Raw genomic sequence first — 16,588 nt, forward strand, 5'->3', positions numbered from 1 at the left:
TAAATTTTATTAAATTTGTCAAATTGATTTAATTTTTAAAATTTAATAAATATATTATTAATTTTATTTTTATTGAATTTTAATTTTATTTTATAAAATCTTATAAAATTTTATTTAATTATTAAATTAATTTTAAATTTATTAAATCTATTATTAAAATATGGTCAGAAATAACAGTCAAAATATTCGATCTAACAGAGAATTAAAATTCAATTAGTGTTACAGACAAGAGTTTTAAAACTACATAATGTTTTAAGCTGTGGAAATATTTCAGAGGTTAAGTGGTGCTCATTTCTACTACATTTTTTAATTGGAAAATTGTTTTGAATACTTTGGAAATGAGTCAACATAAAATTGAAAGTATTAAAAACTGATGGTAAATTACCTGTAAATCTTAGGCAATTATCCCAACATTGAAATTTTTTTGCCAAGCATATTAGTTTCAAAATGTCCTATTGAATCAGAAGTTTCTAAAAGGTCTTAAAAGTTCTGAATGCCCTCCACGTAACTTAGTTATAAGGACTATATAATGATAAGCACAGAGGAAACAAAGATACTTTAATTTAAGCAAAGCCCTTAAAGAAGAAAAAATATTATAATGATAGCAGTAAAAGAATAATATAAAAACCCTGAGTACAATTTATTTATGAATGTCAAGAAAAAAGCCAGTCAATATAACACACTGGATTATCAAAAATGGAAGAATCTAATATCTTAGTTAATAGGGAATCAATAACTCTCAAGTCTGGATAATGCACATTCACAAAAGCTATACAGGTAACAATGAATGAGAACTGCTGACAATCTACTGCATTGCAGCTAAACAAGTCAGAATAGTCTTCAAGGCACAATAATTTGCAAAGCTGATAATCTGTGCACAGTTAGTCAAAAGATAACATATGCTACTCTTTCTAACAAGCAAGCCAGGGATTGAGCTAAGAATTAGAGATGCAAAAAGGGACAAAAACAGTCCCTAATCTCAAGCCCACAACCTAATATGGAGAGGAAGGAGGGGAGCCAATATATAAAAACTATGTACAAATAAAATACATATGGGATAAAATAGAGGTATTCTCAGAGGGAAAACAATAGCATTAAGAAGGACTAGGGAAAGCTTTTTTTTTTTTTTTAAACCCTTGTACTTCGGTGTATTGTCTCATAGGTGGAAGATTGGTAAGGGTGGGCAATGGGGGTCAAGTGACTTGCCCAGGGTCACACAGCTGGAAAGTGGCTGAGGCCGGGTTTGAACCTAGGACCTCCTGTCTCTAGGCCTGACTCTCACTCCACTGAGCTATCCAGCTGCCCCCGGGAAAGCTTCTTGAAGAAGATAGGATTTTAGCTAAGAGCTGAAGGAAGTCAGGGAAGATAAGTGGAGGAAATGAGGAGGGAGAGAATGCCAGGAATGGGATACAGACAACAAACATCCATATAGTCAGGAGATGAAGAGTTTTTGCCAAGAACAGGAAAGAAGGCCATTGCCACTGGCTTGTGGAGTATTTGGAAAAGAGTAAGGTATAAAAAGCCTGGAAGGGGAAAGAAGAGGGTGGCTTATAAAGGATTTTAAATGTTAAAGAGTGGGTCTTCTATTTCATCCCAGAGACAACTGGGTACCATTATAATTTCTGAAATGGTCAGACCTGTTTTAGGAAGATCTCTTTGACAGCTGAGTGGAATATGGAATGGAGTGGAGAGAAATTTGACAAAAGGAGATCAACCTGAAAACCATTGCTGTGATTTAGACATGAAGTAATAAAGGTCTATAACATCAGTGTCAGAGAAGAGAAAGAGACTTAAAAGAGTTGTGAAAGTAGAATTGAAAAAGAAATGGCAAGGCTAGCTAGGTGGCTCAGTGGATAGAGAGCCAGGCCTGGAGATGGGAAGTCCTAGGTTCAAATCTGGCCATCCTAGCTGTATGACCATAGGCAAGTCACAACCTCAACTGCCTAGCCCTTATTCTGCTCTTCTGCCTTGGAACTGATATCCAGTATTAATTCTAAGATAGAAGGTAAAGGTTTAAAATGAAATGTCAGCAGATTGGCTATAGAGCAGTGATGGGCAAACTTTTTAAAGAGGGGGCCAAAGGAAAGGAAATGCTCATCTGTAAGTCTGTTTCTAAGGCAACTCTTTCGAAGTTTCATTGTATTGTATCCTACTCATTGTATTTGTCAGATTAGGGATAATGTCTTCCAGTGGGATAGAACTTTTCAGGGGGCCTGCATCTGGCCCAAGGGCCTTAGTTTGCCCATCACTACTATAGAGGCAAGTTTTTGAGCCTAGTTTTTGAGCCTAGGTGACTGGGAATATGGTGGTACCCTCAACCGTAACAGGGAAGCCAGGAAGATGAGAAGAGTTGAATAGGGGGTGGGGAGTAGTATAGGGGAAGATAATTAGTTCAGTTTTGAACATTTTGAGTTTAAGATGTCTATAGGACATCCAGTTCAAGATGCCTAAGGCAATTAAAAATTATTACTGGAGGTCAGAAAGAGGTTGGGGCTGGATAAATTGGATCTGGGAATCACCTATATAGAAGTGATAAATCAATCCATGAGAGCAGTTGAGTATAAGAGGAGAAGAGAAATTCCAGAATAAAGCTTTGGGGGACACCTACAGTTAGTGGGTATGACCTGAACAAAGATTCAGCAAAGGAGATAAAGAAGGAGCAGCCAGACAAGTAGGAAAACCAAGAAAGAGAGTAGTGTCAAGAAAATCTAAAGAGGAAAAAATATCAAGGAGAAGAGGATGATGGTGTCAGAAACTATAGAGAGGTTAAAAATGATGAGGATTAAGAAAAAGGCCATTATATTTAGCAATTAAGAAATCACTGATAACTGGAAAGAACATTCTGATTTGAATGATGAGTTCTGAAGCTAGGCTTCAGAGTTAAGGAGTCCTTAATCTTACTGTGCTACTCCCCTACCTCAACCTTTCCCCTCTGCCTGCATCCTTTGTCTCTCTGGGATGGATGATCAAGTAAGGTGTTGTTGTTGTTGTTGTTGTTGTTTTTGTTGTTTTAAGTAATGAGAAAGACATAGATATAGTTGTAGGCAGGGAGAGATTAAAGACAAGTAAGAATGGGGATGATAGAAGGAGTAATTTGCCAGAGAACACAGGATAGAATGGGATCACTTGAGCCTGTAGAGAGGTTTGATGTAAAGAGATGCAATGCTACAGTTAGGGCCCCATTGAGATTTAGATAAATATATAAATAACTTGTGGATTCAGTCAGATTTTGGTTTTCTTCAACTTCCTTCAGTAGGATTCATATTTTTTTTTACCTTTTGTCTTATTATCAGTGCAAAATTAAAAGGGTGTGAAGGACTAGACAACTGGGGTTAAGGATTGAAAGGATAAGGGTAAGTTAGGCACTAATTCGTTAAGATATTAAAATAAATATAAGAGCTGAATTCACCAGAACCAGTACTGAGGTATATTGGATGGAAATGCACTTGTGTTCTACCTCCATGCATTCTGAATTCTAATAAATGTTATTTTTTTAAAAATATATATTTCATTGTTTTATTTTTTACTGCTTTTGTTGAAAGAATAAAGGAACTTTTAATAACATAGTTTGAATCTAATAAAAAGGTTTAGATTTTGTTGCTGAATTATATTTATATAATAATTTCTTTTAACATAGTCTGAACTATTTTTTTGTTCAAGAGTCATTTCATCATTTGAAATTTGCATTTTAATACAAGTTTCATCTTGATGTGGAGGTGACCTTGATATTTCAAAAACTATCCCAATACAAAAAGACCTCACAGTTTCTAACAAGCTAGAAAGGCTGAAGAAATATGGGCCCAACAATGTACAAATTGTATTTGTTGTCAGAAGATCAGTTAAGCTATGAATGAAAAAGCTCATTACCAGAAGACTGGTCAGTAAGTGATTAATTAATTATTTTGGGGGCCTATGAAATGGCTGAAAATACCCCACCGAAAGGAAACTTTAATGACTTAAAAAAAATCCTTACCTTCCATCTTATCCATCAATACTTTGTGTTGGTTCTAATGCAGAAGAGCAGTAAGGGTGCATGCTGGAGGGGGCTGCTCCCCAACCTTCCCCATCTCCACCCATGCCTGAGGACATTTCTCCCATCCTGCCCCTCTGCCCAGCAGCCCAGTGAGACTGCTTCTTGCCTCCCCTATCTGAGGAAGGGGGGGGGGGTTCACATGTATGGTGTGAGGGTTGCAATTTGGACATTGGTCTCTAAAAGGTTCTCCATCACTGGGCTAGGCAATGGGTTTAAGTGACTATCCCAGGGTCACACAGCTAGGAAATAACCAAAGGCCACATTTGACCTGAAGATCTCCTGTCTCCAGGTCTGGCTCTCTATCCACAGAGACAACTAATTGCCCCACTTTGAGAGTTAAAAATTTTTTTTTTTTAACCTTACTTTCTGTCTTAGTATTAATTCTAAGACTGAAGGGAGGCAAGGGCTAGGCAATGGAGTTAAGTGATGTACCCAGGATAATATAGCTAGGAATTATCTAAGGCCAAACTTGAATTCAGGTCTTCTTAACTCCGGACTTGGTGTTCTTTCCATTGTACTACCTAACTTCCCTCTTTAGTGACTTAAAATTTACGACAGTGGCAAAATCAATCAACTAAATACACGTATATTAAACATCTACTATGTGCCAAGTACTGTCAGGGAAAACGTAAAGCACTCTCTATTGTTAAGGACCGTACAAGATGAAAGGAGGAAGGAGAAGGGGCAACACAGAACTTGTTTAAAATATGCAATGCATACAAGGCACTCACAAAAGATATATAGAAAGTTGGAGGTACTAACTCCTGGGATCAAGAAAGGCCTGATTAAGTGATGTTTGATTAGGGCTTTGAATGAAATGAAGTATTGATTCTAGAAGGCAGAGGTGAAAACAGAATGAATCACAGACAGGACAGACAGCCCATTCAAAACCACAGAAACTGTAGGTTACAGTGTCTTCCATATGTGAGAAAAGCAAGAAGGTAAGAACAGTGGGGCAGGCAGATAAAAAAAGCTAATAATCAATTCTGAGAGGATCAACAAACATTATTTAACTTTAAAAATTTTATATTATCTGTCAAACAATCAACTTGTTTGCACACAATCGTTTGAATGTCATCTCCTTCTTTAGTCTATGAGCTTCTTGAGGGATGGGAATGTCTTTTGTTTTTCTGTGTAGCTCCAGTGCACAGCACAGTACCTGGCACACAGTAGGCACTTGACCATATGTCTACTGATTAACTCATCAATGAGATGAATACTAGAAAAATAGAAACTCATTTGTATTGTCAAAACATTACTAGAAATTAAACTAAAAATGTGAGGAAGTTGCAACTATACAAAAGGACATTTCATAAATTTTTCTTGGAAAGGCAGATGAGACATTGATTTCAGGCTGTATTAATAATAGCATCATCCCCATTGTAAGAACTAGATGAAAACAGATGTCTAGCACGAAGAGACGACTTCAGGAGGGACAAGAGACCTATTTTCAAGTATTTAAAAGAAGTGTTTAGACTTAGCCTTAATTCTGTCTTAGTGGACAGAATGAAATGCAATAGGTAGAAGCTGCATAGGTAAATTCGGCTTGATATAAAGAAAAATTTCCAACAATAAGAGCTGTGCAAAAATAGAATAAGCGAATTAAGTCCCATTATTGGGAGACTTCCAACTTTCTTCCAGCTTTTCAGGGATTCTTGCTCGGGTAGAAGCAGTATTAGATTTAGGTATTAGAATAGACCTTTTGGGTTCCTTCTTACTCTAAGATTCTATGAATCTATAAGCAATCTATAATCTATTGTGCAACCTAAGGCACTATATGAGACTTTATTATCTTGGCCTCATGCAAAGCAAGGGAGCACAAGGAAGATAACTACAGCTTCTGTGCTGATACATATTTATAAAGGACGAAAAAGTCAAGAAATGTCATGCGTTCCATACATGTGTTCCTTTCATGTATGATTATGCATGGGGGGGTGGTAAGTTTGTGAAAGTATCTGCCTTAGGTTTATAGGGATAGGGAGTAATATTCTTATGAGAATTATCTTACTATATTCTTATTAAATCTCTTTACTTTGAATTGTGTTCTTTAGCTGTCCAAAGAAAAAAAGAAACCCATCAGTGGGGGGGGGCTATGAGCTATAGTTTTAAAAGAATGTGGACCCTGAGTGTCCCCCAACCTGTTTTAATAATCTCTTTTGAGGGTCTTATTAGGGAAAAAAGGATGCTTCAGGTACTATATGAGTAATGCCCTCAGAGTAAGTCTATTAAAAGTATTTTTATCAAAAATAAAACAACAACAACAACAACAACAAGTATTTTTATCTACCTTAAGTGGCACCAGATTACTGGGCTTTCCAACTTTTCAGAGGTTTTTACAATTCTTTTGTTTTCTCTAATAGTTATCATTTTTCACTAGCAGCTTTAATTTGTTTATTTTACACATCTGATTGAGGTTTTGAGCACACTGTCCTATGCCTCTGAAAAAATAATAATGCTATAGACTTATAGTCTAAGTTATATAATATAGGGATAAACATTAGGGCAACTATAATGCAACAAACAAGATTCAGTCTTTAGTCAAAGAATCATAAAATCTTGGACTTTTCTAAAGGCAAGTACTTTCTGTTTTCTTGCCAGAAGTTTGATCTCTAAAAAAGTATAGTATTACAAGAAAATTTAAATCATTTACAGTTCTTTTCATAGTTATATTTTATATTGGACTTGTTTTGTCACCTGAATAAGAATTTTTCTTCTTTTTCAAATTAGACTGAATATTCCTTAAAGGCTCAAGACTCATAGAATTTTAAGAGTTAGAAAGAACCTTAATAGACATCAAGTTCAAACTCAACTGAAAAAAGAATCTTTGGTGCGACACATTTGATGTATCATTACCCACATTCTTCTTGAAGACTCTGAATGAGAAAGAATCTTATACTTCCTTAACTATTCTATCATTCTTACGTTTTGTATGTTTGGGTTTGTGTTCTGTGTATGTTAAAACAGCTTTACTCTTGATTTTCAAGGCTTCCTTGTAAGAAATACTGTAGGTAGTCAATGTGGGTTGTTCCAAAGGTAAGTGGTAGAGATGGGACAGGGAAACTGACTACTTAGAAAATATAGCTTAGTAAGGGTATTTTTAAAAAGAAAAGGGGACATTTTCCCCAGCTTCCAACCCTGGCCAAAGTGTTCCATCCCCATTTTTCTACTTCTGGATAGCTATAATTATTAGAAAGATTTTCCTGACATCAAGCTTAAATTTGCCAGTTTGCAACTATCACTTCATTCTTCTTGTTCTTCCCTCTGACTCCAAATATGACAAGTCTAATCCCTCTTACACATGAAAATCTTACACATACTTGACAGTTATGTGCTCTTTGAGTCTTTTCTACTTTCTGGTTCCTTTAATTGATTCTTCAGGTCTGAACTCAAGGCCCTGTATTATTCTAGCTGCCCTCCTCTGGATACTATCTTATTGATGCCCTTCTTAATCTGGGATGACTAGAACTGAATATAATGCTCTAAGTGTGGTATGTCTAGGACTGAGTACTAGCTGAAGGGGGAGGAATGACATTTTCTTATTTCTGGAAGCTATGTCTCTCTTAATGGAGACCAAAACTACATTAGCAATTTGTCTGTTACATAATACTGAAGACTCCTATTCAGATTGTAGTTCACCACAACCCTTAAATATCTGAAAAACTATTATCTTACCATGGGCTCTCATATCTTGTATCTGTGAAGTCAATTTTTTAAACCAAGGTATAAGAATTTCCTTTCTTCCATTTTCTTCTTTCCTTCCTTCCATTGACAGCTGCTAGCAATTAAACTAGTTGCAAATCAACATAATTGTATTGTCTAATCCACATTTTTCCCATGACATGAAAGACTTTATCAAGTACTTTCTTAAATCAAGGTAAACTATAGCTATGTAAGGCATTCCTTCGATCTCTTAATTTAGTAATCAAGATAAAAAAAGGATTATACAGTTAAGGAATCTTGACATACTCATGATGGTTCTTTGTAATTAACATTTCTTTTCTGACATGCTCATTAACCATATTTTTAATAACTAGAATTTTCTATTCTAATTTTCTATTCTAATAACTAGAATGTTCTAGAATTTTGCTAGGAACTCAAGTCTAGCTTATTGGCCTACTTGTAGATTCTCTTCTTTCTAATGATCAATTCATACAGAGGCAAAAAAATCAAGAATATCAAGAATAATAATAAAGATAAAGCAATAAGGAAAAAGGTCTGGCAGTATCATATCTGAAACTCTACAATATTAAACTATACAATAATTCTCAAAATGATTTGGTCTTAGCTAAAAAATAGATTCATTAGTGGAATATATTAGGCAAAAACACTTAGTATTTATAAAGTACTTTAAATTTTGCCAAGTACTTTACAAATAACTCTTTTCCTCACAAGAAGCCTGAGAGGTAGGGGTTATAACTATTATGATCATTTTATAAATTAAGATATTGAGGCAGACAGAGGTTTGGTGATTTATCAGGGTCACATAGTAAGTATCTGAGGTTGGATTTGAAATCAGGTCTTCTTCCTGATTCAAAATGCTTTACAAATATTATAGCATTTACAAAAGTTGGAGGGGTTGTGGGAAAACAGGCATGTTGACACATGGTCAGTGTACTTATGAATAAGTACAACCATTCAGGAAAGCAACTTGTAATTATATATTCAAAGAAACAGTGTATGACCTTGGAAATGAAGAAAGAAAGAGGCACTTTTTCACTTTTCCATGATACTGCAGATATTATTGACACTTTAGCAATTCACCAGTTTTTCCATTTATTCATTTACTCACTTAAGCATTTATTGAGAAACTGCTTTGTGACAGGTACTATACTACATATTAGGAATAGAAAGATAAAAGAAACAGTGATTGCTCTTTTAAAGGTGCTTACATTTTATTTGAGGGAAAGAACAAGAATGTAGACAGATAAAAACAAAATATATATGAAGCAAATTTAGGAATGGGAAGACAGCATTAGTAAATAGAACATTCGGCATAGGAAATAGACCTTGAACCTAAAGAAAGTTAGAGATTCTAGAAAGTTAAGGTGAAAGGAGGGCATGACATGCCTTTAGAGCTCTTACATTCTCATGCCAAAGGAGGGAGTAAACCCAAGGGGTTTGATTAACCTGTGATGGGTTATAGTCTTATATGAGAGGTGGGAAAGTTAAGGGGTGTGGTACTCCTAAATGGCCCCCAAGAGGTAGTATTTTAGCCAAGCTTGAAAGCCATGAGCTTCAGTGGCTACCTGAGTTGATCTATGTGTTTGTTAACATCCTCCTCAGAGGGGATTTTATAATTGTCATAAAATTCTAGTTTTATAAAGGTTAAGAAACTTGCTACCTTCCAGAATCCAGGAAGTGAACTGCTTGGATAAGGCGCCACGGAGATGCCTGCAGAAACTTCATGCTGCACCAAAAGATCCAGAATGAACTTTGGGTTGTAGTGAAATTGAACTGTGGGGGGTTGTAACATATTTATTTGTATGTATACTCTTATGCCGAAGGGGACTGCCCCCCACCATTGACTTTTTGTCAATGTGCCTAGCAATCATTGTTTTTTTTCTCTTTCTGTTTTAACCCCAAAATATTGTAATTTATAAGTTGATTATGTTTACAAGATCCATTGGGGAGACTAGTCTTCCAAAGGAGCTCAGGGGGGATTGTGTAATTTGAATCTGTTACCCTAAAACAGTGATTCCCAAAGTGGGCACCACCGCCCCTAGGTGGGTGCTGCAGTGATCCAGGGGGGCGGTGATGGCCACAGGTGTATTTGTGAGAGGTGAATAACTATCAGGGGGTGGTGATAGTACGTGACAGGGGGCGCTAAGTAATATTTTTTCTGGAAAGGGGGCAGTAAGCCAAAAGTTTGGGAACCAGTGCCCTAAAAACTACGATGTCCTAAAAACTACGATCCCCAGCAACACTACTATTCTAAGCACCCTACTCTCTTCCTGTCATTACGTGCTGATGTAGACAAGATATAAATTGGGTGGAGTTCTGTGTCTAGCACTCTTTTTCCTTCCTTGTTGCAGCTTTGGTGGAGCTGGCTTTTTGAGCAGGGAGAAAACTTAGTCACATGGTTCTATTGTGTCAGATAATAAACTTTAAAAAATAATACTTCAAGTGTTGTAGATTAATTTAACTCTTACATTAAAGGTAAGAGTCTTTAAAAGCAGAGTTTGGAAATGGAATATTGCATATTGGTTGAAAGCAAGTAGGCCCATTTGGCTAGAATTGTTATAAATAAATTAATAAAGTAGGGTATAAATGTTTAAGATTAGGTATTATTAGGAGGCTTATCAAGAAAGGCTGGAGAATTCTAAATGGAATGGGGAAGCAGGAAGTGGCTCTCTCTCCTGGGATGGACTCCATGTTGGCTGAGTGCAAGTTGCTGCTGACCAACTGACTCAGTGGGAGATCTCAGGGAAAGTGAAGTTTGTATCCTGGTATTCTAAAGGAAGAATCATCTGCCTGTGGGAAGTTAGGTCGAGAATATCAAACTGACCTGGGCTGCTGGTCATCTCAGGCTGATTTAAATCCTTAACCTTACCCATCTCAAGGATTACTGGCTAAAGACCTGGGAGAGCTGTATCATCACTGGATTTGGACAGGACTCAGCAGTGAGGATCCCACTTCCATCTCTGATAGTACCACTGTGCCTTGATATAGCCTTTAGCTTAGTGTAGATAAATTCCTTCCCTGACCCAGAGACTTGCCCATAGGTTATTAGAATAGACATCCCTTTTCCTTCCTTCAAAACCAAGGTTTATCTAATTAAACCTGTTTACTTACCTAATCCCTGTGTCAAGCTGTGTGTCAGTCGGATCTTAACTGTCACTCCCTCCAAATGCCAAACCCATTCTTGACTTGTGTTTCCCTAACTTGTAGGTTATTCCCAGTCTATTGCCCTGTCCTGTCAGTCCTCCTTCTCCCCTTTTCTCTGAACCCAGTAATATTAAAGTAACCCATTAGAATTTCCCCCATAAGAGAATCCATAGGATAAAAGGAGAGTATTGTGTGGTCGACCAGAAAAAAATGTTAGAATCAAATTATAAAGGGCATTAAATGCTAAAAAAAAAAAGAGGAGTATACATTTTATTCTTGGGGCAATTGGGAACTACATAAAAGGTTTCCAAATTGGGAACAGACAAAGTTCTCCTCAGCTCAAGGTAGATAACAGCTCCCTAATAATGATCCAAAAGTAGAGGAAGAATATATGGAGAGAGAGTGGGATTTCATTCCTTCATTAAGTTTTCAAATCAGATGTCCTCTTGTTCTATTCAGTTCAACATAAACCAAGACATGCAAGGCACAATAAGGTATTGCAGCTGGGATAGCAATCACTTAATCCCATTTGCCTAGTCCTTGCCCTTCTGTTTTAAGAGTTGTTACTAAAACAGAAAGTAAGAGTTGTTTTTAAAAAAACAAACTAAAAACAAAACCAGAAAAAAACATTATTCCTCTGTCAATGACATTTAGAAAAGGCAAAGGAAGTGGAAGTTTTTGTACCCCGTCCCAAGGAAGCATATTTTGGGATAGCATTCTTTATGTCTATACAAATAAATGTAATGTATATGGTCGTTTGAGTAGAAAATGCATTTATACTTAATAAATCTACTAATCCATTAAGAAAACTACCACTGAATCTAAGCCTTCATTAATTAGAAAAAAAATACAATCATGTGCTGTATCATATAAGTTTGTATTAAACGGAAAAAATTTCTGTTAAAATAATATCAAAAAATGGTTTTCATACTAAAGCAAAATCAGTAACAGTATCTAAAAAACACTGAAATTCTTAACTTTTTTTTTCATTTTTATAGAGATGGAGGTGACTTTGTAAAGTGAACTTTAAATATGGTGGATAAGACCTCACTTCTTTTTCTCATATCTACATCTATATTTAATTTCTGGCTTTATTATAAAATATTTATTTACCATCCTATTCTTATTTATATATTTTTCATTTGTCTTTAGCATTCAAATTTGAAAACCTACACTTTAAAAATTAAAAATCTATTAATTTTGTGTGATATATGTGATCTGAAAAAGAAAACAATCAAATTATAGAACCCTACTATCAAAGCAAATTATTAAAACTTGTTATTTGAGGGTTAGGTGTATCATTTTCTGGAAGATCTCGAGCAACAACCAAAGTTATAATTAGTATGAAAACATTAATTTCAAAAAAAAACAAAAAACACCGGTAACTCATTCCAGATAGGTAGAGTTTCTCTTCCAATAAAATCTTCTAAGATACTGTTCACAGATGTGAGACAGAAGAACAGAATTTATAGAATTACATTTCCATTTCCCCCCAAAGGCTACTATTCATTTCAAGAAGAGTGAGAACCAGGAATTCTCAAGATAGCAACCACTGTCACAGACTACTCTGGTTGCTATAGCAAATATGTATTTTTTAAACATGAAAAGAATGATATAAAATTCACATAATTTTCTTCAGAAGCAACTGAATTTTTAAAAAATATTTCTGAACAAATTTGATGGTAAAATTTATAAAGCTTCTCTGCCTTTCATGCTTTTTCTATTCTCTGCCTTATGGCTATATAAACCTCTCAAAGAAATTCTAAGCAAATTCATCACAGTTATTTCCATACCACCAATCAATTTCTTGTCTTTGAAATTTTAGAGAAAAAAAAATGTTCCCTACCTTGCAGTGTATTTCCTACAATATATTCAGATAAAATGAATTATGTGGAACACAATAGCCTTGACATGCTAATGCATCTACCATTGCCAATAAGCATTTCTAATTTGCACTGTATTTCTAAATAGGTTACAAATTGGGAAAATTTAACTCTGCTGGAAGGATTAAAAAAAGAAAATTGAGTAACATTTAATTTAAATTCTAAGGATAAACTTAAAAGATATTCAAATATCTATTTCACATTGATAAATCATATCATTGTTATAATATGTTCAAACTTCAAAGGGATTTATAAATATGAATTAATTACTCTCCCAAAATTCTTCATGATGTAAGTATTCTACCTGATTAATGGTCATAGAATATGTTCCTTAAATTGTTGCCAAAAGTTACAGAGTGAATCCATAAAAGAAAAGAATTAGTATTTTTGTTCAGAACTCCTGATATCTAGATTTTCATTGTCAACAGAGTATATTCTGCACCACAGAAAGATACAGACAACTTGGAGAAGGTCCAAAGAACATTCATAGAAAAGACTGAAGATCTGAAAATAAAACCTGTGCAAAGGTTAAAGGAACTCAGATTATTTAAAATGGAAAAGAAATGGTTGGAAAGGCAATTTAATACTTGCCTTCAAGTATACATAAAGGATTTTTAATTCAACAAACATTTATTTGGGATCCATGATGTGTAAGGCACTTTAAATGGCCTTGAGGATACAAAGCTAAACATGACATGTTTCTAGTCCTCCAAGAATAATAGGAAGATATCATTTAGCTATTCTCTAGCCCTGAGGATAGAAGATAAGGAAAAATATGAATGACAGCATGAAAACTTACATTTGTAAAAGGACAGGCTTCCAGTTTTAAATATTGCTATGAGTTTCCAAGTTAGGTTGCAGAAACACTTTCTTGGGGTTGTTTCAAGACAATATAGAACCCATCTGAGAAGGTTAGGTGGTAAGAAGATCTATGATCATCAACAGAAAGCTGCCTTTTCCCACTTGCCCTTTTCTTCTTCCTTTCCTGTCATCATCAGAGCTGGCCTATTCTCTCATCTTGACTCTTCACTCTGTGTGATTGCTCATGGATAAAGTTTCCCGATTTTTCTTTTCCACATATCTGCATCTGTATCTGATTTCTGGCTTTATTACAAAATACTTGTTTACCATCTCATTCTTATTTTTATATATTCCATTTATTGTTAACACACAAATTTGAAGACTTATGCTTTAAAAATGAAAAATCTACTAATGTATAATATATGTAATATGAATTTGTTTACATGCATACATGTACATATGCACACATAGTAATTTATAAAATATATAACATGTTATATAAAATATATGTAAGATGTGTAAAATACATCTACATAATTTATGTACATGTATGTAATTTATATAATGTATATTTTCTCAGAAAGCAAACCTTCCCACTTCTTTTCCATGTATCTACATCTGTATTTGACTTGACTTTTATTACAAAATATTTACCATCTGATTTGTTTTTATACATTTTTGTTAATCTTGAGCATTCAAATTTGAGATCTACGCTTTAAAAATTAAGACCTACTAATAACTAATAAAATGGGAATAAAATAAATGCATTTCCTCTGAGACGTGGGAGTCTTAGGACTTAGTATTTTATTTATTTGCCCTGCCTCAATACCTTATAGTTCCCTGGCAATATCCTTTCCCCCTGGGGTTGCATGACTCTGTCATGCCTGTGCATGCAAGTACCTTCTACCACTCTTGCCCTTTGTCAGATTCTTTTTAAGTGTTGTTCTCCATATTAGACTGAGGACTTCCTGGGGGCTGAGACTGTTTTATGTCATTCTTTGTACCCCTAATGCTTAGGACAGTACCTGGCACATACTCAATGTTTATTGACTGATTTTCTAAATCTGACCTTCCCCTCCTGAGATCCCTTCAAACCACAGGTCTAAAAATCAATGCCACATATCTACTTAAATGACAAGCTCTTTAGTAACTAAAGTGTAACCTTGTTTCCTTTTTAGTAAGTGAAGCAAAACTGCAGTCAAACAGGCATAGGGACAGAGTCTGGACCTATATTTTCATTATAATAGAACTTCTAGTTAAGGAAACTATCCATTTGAGTTAGTGCCTTCTTTACAAGTAATGCTTAATGAATAAATTTCAAAATGCTTTGCCAAGCATCCCAGGCCATCACAAGATCAAGTCTCCGTTCTTTATCTCATATTATTTCTCCACAAGTAGTCTGACCCAGGAATTATTGGCCATCATCCATGTATGCCCAAATTTTCCTGCCTAGTAATACTGTTCTCTATACCTTATGAGAGGTGGAAAAAAGGCACAGTCATTTAAAGATAGGCTGCCTGACAAACTAGAATCTTGTCTAGCTAGTGGATAACTTTATGCAAAAACAAAACTATGGAATGGTTTCCCATAGCAAGGAGTGTAAAAAAGTGAATTACAGGGCCAGCTTGGTACACAGAGGATAGAGAACCACACTTGGGAGTAGGAAATTCCTGGGTTCAAATCTGATGTCAGACACTTTTAAATTGTGTGACTGTAAAGTCACTTAATGCTAATTGCCTATTCCCTACCATTCTTCTGCCTTGGTTCCAATACTTAGTATTGATTCTAGGTAGAAAGTAAGGTTTGTATTTTTTTTTAAGCAAATTAAAAATCATCTGAAAGTGGTTGCCAAGGTACCAAAATCAACTTTATTCTGTCAGCATGTAGCTAGTTGTTTTGGGATTTGTTTTGTTGGGGAAGGTATTAAGAAGTACAGTTTCAAACCAAGGAATAAAAGTTCCCAACATAATGGGTGATATGTTTCCACTACTATTCTGAAAGAATAGCTGGTTTTGTGCCTTACTGTTTTAGCTTGTTTGGAATTATGACTGTCCCTGCTCCTGTTCTTTGCTCCAACTGTTTTGGGGTATTAAAAGGCCCTACAGACTTCTTTTCTCAAGCTGCTCCAGTTTTTAAACCTTTGTCTATGAATTAACCTGAGAACTTCCTTGAGCACAAATTTATAGCTTTTTCATATTTTCTGAATTCTTCAAATTTCATGCATCTTATAATACAATAATACTTAGTTTGATTCATATACTATAATTGGTTCAGTCATTCTTCAAACTATATATATTTAATTTTTGCTGAGTTAATTAAGTCAGCATATCATAGGGCCATAAATTTAGGATGAGGGACCTTAAAAGTCAATCAGTCCAACTGCCAAATTTATAACTTTTAGGCCTTGCATAGTCCAGAAGATTATATAATATGTCTTCCATGACATTTAGCAACAGAGTATATAAAACAGAAAATGTGCTAGGCACTAGATCTGGTGTATATAGCCTTTGTCATTAACTCTATTTTTGGCTACATATCCAATTCCAGATATTTCCATTTATGAGTATACCACTTATCCCTCTATACCACAGAGTAATACTATGAAAATATGTGTAGTGTGTGAGAATTGATCTTTCATATACAATCTTAATTTCTATATAAGGGTAGTGGAATAGAGAGAATTCCTGTTTCTCAGTCCTGGATCAGAGACTCCAAACATTCTGCGGCTTTTTACATTTTCTTTGTCCTTAGGAATTCCAAGGAATGTTTACCTTTGAACAAAATTTGGTTAGTATATGAATGGGACAATGATTCTCTTCCTGACTACAGGATCTCCATTACCTATGGTATAAGGATGGATAAGGGTTTGATGGACCTCTTAATTAGCTGTTTACCACTTAGAGATATCTTGGGGAATTCAAAGGAAGAGCTGACTAATGAGCTTCTAAAACTCTATTTTTAGATCTTCCTGAAGGACTTTTGGGGTCATTGGTCAACTGAAGGGGTCACTGACCTATCAATCTATTGGTTAAAATGCTAGCCTAAT

The 16,588-nt window shown here is 35.1% G+C and overlaps 1 protein-coding gene across 1 annotated transcript in view; it reads right to left on the minus strand.

The window, feature by feature from the left end:
• STK3 (serine/threonine kinase 3) overlaps positions 1 to 16,588 on the minus strand; it is a 524,086-nt gene that overhangs the window by 107,710 nt on the left and 399,788 nt on the right. The gene's annotated exons all lie outside the window — the stretch shown is intronic.

The sequence above is a fragment of the Gracilinanus agilis genome, chromosome 1 (genome assembly GCF_016433145.1).
Source record: "Gracilinanus agilis isolate LMUSP501 chromosome 1, AgileGrace, whole genome shotgun sequence".
NCBI classification, from domain to species: domain Eukaryota; kingdom Metazoa; phylum Chordata; class Mammalia; order Didelphimorphia; family Didelphidae; genus Gracilinanus; species Gracilinanus agilis.